A 5062-nucleotide genomic window follows, 5' to 3' on the forward strand; every position below is an offset into this window, starting at 1 on the left:
GCGTTGGATTACAGGTAGGATCTAAACACTTGATTTCCCGTATAGTAAATGCATGTTTAGAGAAGGATTGCTCTTGTTTGTCTTGTTTGTCACTAGAGAGTCTTAGGCTCCTAGGGAGGTTGGTTGTGTCCGCACAATCGACTCTTTCCGCCTGACAAGGGGAAGCCTTCTTGAGTGAGAATCCCTATAAGAGGAACGTCTCGTGGAGAGGAACGCCACCCTTGTGGAGGGCATATGAAATTTATATGACAAAGATTTTCTCATGTACATCATTATCTCCTACAACATTATATGTGTAGAAATTTTCACTGTAGATCACCTGATAATGCAATATACTAAAGCAAAATACTTGATCTATTTCTACAGCCAACCTTCGGAAGCTTCATTGATTTTGAGCAAGATCAAATAGAAGACATATAAGAGAGAAGAAGAAATCATACACATGAAACATAGAAGAATACTCTGGGGAAGGCCTCAGCTAAAACCCCTGCTATTTGTATTATCATACAAGTGGAAATATCTCAGGATTACACAAAGCTTTAGCTCACAAGCTATCTAGCACTCAGTACAATCCCTCACTCCTACTCATACATAGTCAAAGGCTTCTCACAAACGTTCTCCTCTACCCTCTAAGCCTCTTATTTCCTTGGACAGTTTCTCCTGGGTCCTATGGTAGCAACCTGTGTGAATTCACCTCTCACACAACTCACCAAACTCAAAAATAGATGTGCCATCCTGAAGGAGATAATTCCTTCTGCATGGATGAGTTTCCTTTCTAGGAAAATTCCTCCAACTGTTTGGAACTAATTTAATTAGACATAACTCATTTAACTGAGCTAGCTAATTACAACTTAAATATAACTCATCCTTATCTCCTTAATTAAGGGATAATCTCCCCAATCAAAGGGATAATTGTTGCATGACTTCACATAGACTTCATGTTTGATTTTCTTCAACTAATTAACTCAAGATGAATTAATTAATTATTTTTCAAACAGCTAGTGAGACTAAATTCAAATTTTAATTCTCAATTTTAATTCAGCGAAATTAAAGTTGGAATCTATCCTGAAATGATATTTATAGCAATGTTATTTTCAGCATTTCTATTTTATCATTCCTTGTTGCTATTTTCAACATGGGTACCTGAAATGCTATTTATAGCATTTCTAATTTTAGCATTTCTTGTTTCTATTTTCAACACTCCCTCTGAACAAGAAATACATTCAACTAGAATCTGATCTTGAACTGTTCTGCAAGAAACACTTCTCCACAGTGTTGTTGCTCGAGCAACTCTAGAAACAAAAAAATATCCAACCTGAATCAGAATGATGCCTCTGTCATCAAAGTCTCTAACTACTATTGCCTATGTCGACTCAAAACTCTGCACCTCTGTGCCCTTTAGTATCTGACTGATCTAGCCTCTATCACTTTGATCTCTGACTGCACCCATCACACTAATTCCTCTTGCTACATCTATGTTTTTGCTGGTCCTATCTCCTAGCATTGCATCCACACTGCACCTCCTCTCATCATGTTGCATCGTGTTGCCCACTGTTGCACTACAACTCAGTTATTGAGAAGTAAGTAACTGATCTGCCAACTGACCTTCCTGTTGGGCTAAGAACATCCTCTGATGCTAAAGCTTCCTCTTTTGCTCCATCCACATCTATCTATACCCACTTAGCTAGTCCTGCTACTTCTTATCGGGACTCCCGTAGCAAGGTCTAGTCAAAGAGGTTGGGTACCTCAAGGATCTTACCTCTATTTCATCCTTCTTGGGACTATCACTTCACATCACCCCACCTTAGTCCTAGAAGTATGGCTGCATGTGATCCTTCTTCCCACTTGGTTTGAAATTTCCCCCTACTAGAGATCTCTCCATCAGTGGGTGCCTCCACTTGGTCACCTCTCAGCTTCTCTAGTTGTGGCTACTCCATAACCTCCCGAAGTTGCTTCACCAATTGTGGCTCCTCCAAAATTGTCTAAGACTTCTTTTGGCACTGCACGTTGAGAGGTAATGTACTCACCCTCTCAACCACCAAGTCTCCAATAGTTGCGTTGCTCCTCAATGTTATAGACATTTTTGGGCACAAAGACCCCAATCATAAATGTCAATAAACCAAGGGCTCTTAAGTCCCTAAAAGTGTTGTTTCGACCCCTAAAAGAACAAGGTCAACTGATTACATCTTCTCCCAGAAGTTCTCCATGAAAAACTACTCAGAACTGGTCAAAACTGGACCATTTCACCTACTCCATAGGCAAAGTGCATTGCATCCCACTTGAATACACACAGTAGGTGTGATGCATGTCAAAAATCCGTTCTATGGGGTGCGATGGGCGAGAAGGGACAAATGACAGGTTCAATCCGCAAGGTGGAGGAGCATGGAATCTTCCATAAATTTTTCCTGTGACACTTGCCTCACTAAATTCGACTAGGGATGAGTAAGAGATCAACAATCTCCAAGTGGAATCAAGAACTATCAGAGAGAAGAAACTAATCAAATCTCAAAAGCTGACTCACCCTCCTTGCAAACATCTATATATGGATCCCTCATCCCAGAGATCCAGAGGCTGGAATTTTGTATCTTGTAAGGAAGTGATGCTGGTTTCTTGGTGCAATATCATAGTGTTGGGTGATCTAAGCTTTTCATGAGGTGAAGAAGGGCTTCTTACTGAGAGGATGATGCTGGGTCAGAACAATTGGTTGTAATTCTCTTGGCTCTTTCTTGATCATCAATAAAGCTATTCAAGTTTTCCTCCATACTCTTGTATGATTTATGTTTTATGCATTTGTATGGTCAATTTACATCTGATCCTATATTGTTTATGATAATAGATCTATGTTCTTGGATAGTATTATGCTGCTTTGATTCTATAGGTACCCTGTGAAGCTGGGTGGACAAGCAAGTGAGTAGCAAAAGATCTATCAGAAGAGAGAGGAATCGAACAAGGAACTAAGCGGAAGACAGAGGTTGGTCTCCTTTATTCTTCTCTCATCTATCTCTCATAAAGGAAAACGAAAGTAGTTTTAGTTTGTTTGCTTCTAACGTAGCTACCGACCTTAGTGGGATTATCAGCTCTACATAGACACTATTTTCGGTAACACTCAACGCTTTGCATGCATCTTAAACCTCAAGAGCATACAAGTTCTTGACTCGTGAACTCATCTGCTTCACTTGCTTCATGGTGATGTGTCTAAGGAAAACCATTCCCTTACTGAAGACTACATCGTAGACTTTGTCCTCCAACATCGCGATTGATACCAAGTTCTTCTTTAGTAATGGCACATACTTCACATCTGTCAAGGTGGTGCGAGCTCCATGCTCCCTCTGGAAAGCAACCGTGTCCACTCCTAAAGCACTATACCTTTCATCATTGCCCATCTCTATGCACATCTGGAGGCCTTTCTCTTCCAAGGTACTGAACAAACTCTTATCAGCGGTCATGTGGAATGAGGCTCCACTATTAAGAAACCAACCAGATCCCATCATGGATGAAACCATGCATGTGATGAGCAGAAAATCCAATTCGAACTAAGAGGCTAGGGCCTAACCTACAGATCCTTCCGAGGATCCATTTTTGGATTTCTTCAATGGAAAATTAGTTGCATAATGGCCCACCTCATGACAATTAAAGCATCTCTAGATTTGTCAATATTCTTCTCACCATGAGAAGAACTTGATTTGGTATGAGAATCCCTCTCCTTCCCTTCTTTACCTTACTCACTATGGCACAATTTTCTTCATCCTCCTTTCATGAAGAACCATCTCTAGTGCTTCTCTTGATCTCCTCCTGCACCAAATCTGACCACCATCATTACCAATCTAGCAGATTCTCTCATCCATTAACTGAATCTTGGTAGCTATGCCAGCTCTTAGGAAGATCGAGGAGATCAAGACTCACCATGTCATCGTTGGTTGTCATGATTCCTACACTTCGAAGATCATCCCTGCAGTTGGTGAGCTTGTTCAGATATGTAGAGATAATGTCGCCCTTTTCACACTTGATTTTCTGAATCTTGTCTTTTAGCGCCAACTTCCTCTGATCATTGTTGTTCTAATATAGATCATTCAATGTTTTCCACATTCAAAATGGTGTCTTCTTCCCATGGAGACTCAAGACAATGTGGTCTCAAACTCCCTGCAGAAGGATCCTCCTCGCTCTAGCCACACATTTCTTCCATTCCTCTAATTCTTGGGCATGAGTAGCTTCTCGCTTGGGAACTTCTTGATCAATGAAGTCCTTCAAATCATTTTCCTCTCATACTACTTCGATGCTTTCATTCTAGGCTATATATTTCGAGCTGCCATCCAGGGCATACCCAAGTCTTAAACTGTTGAACGCCATTGATGAAATTTGAGACGTGATAAGAATTTGATTTCTATAATCAAGAACATTAAACATCAAACTTCTTCCTTCTTTATACACTGTTATCTCTTTTGATCACCTTTGCTCTCATACGATGTAGAAATTCTCACTGTAGATCACCTGATAAAGCAATATACTAAAGCAAAACACTTGATCTACTTCTACAAACAAACTTGTGGAAGCTTAATCAATTTTGAGCAAGATCAAATAGAACACATATGACAGAGAAGAAGAAATCATACACATGAAGCACAAAAGTATACTTTGGGGAAAGCCTCAGCTAAAAACCCCGCTATCTATATTATCATACAAGTGGAAATATCTCAAGATTACACAGAGCTTTATCTCACAAGCTATCCAGCTCTTAGTACAATTCCTCACTGTTTCTCATAGATAGTCAAAGGCTTCTCACAAACCTTCTCCTCTCCCCCTTAAGCCTTCTATTTTCTTTTGAAGTTTATCCTAGGTCCTCTAGTTACCATTTGTGTGAATTCACCTCTCACACAACCCACCAAACTCAGAAATAACTGTGCAATCCTTAAGGATATAATTCCTTCTGCATGAATGAGTTTTCTTTAGAGTAAAATTTCTCCAACTGATAGTACAATGTTCCTATATTTAATCTCAACTGGGTCTTTCTCTGAACTGACATGCATGAGTTATTTACGAGAGAATATTTAGTTATCTAGAGAAC

This window comes from Pinus tabuliformis, chromosome 5_1 (genome assembly GCF_031772625.1).
Source record: "Pinus tabuliformis cultivar Carrire ecotype Pingquan chromosome 5_1, CPIR1, whole genome shotgun sequence".
In the NCBI taxonomy this organism is placed as follows: domain Eukaryota; kingdom Viridiplantae; phylum Streptophyta; class Pinopsida; order Pinales; family Pinaceae; genus Pinus; species Pinus tabuliformis.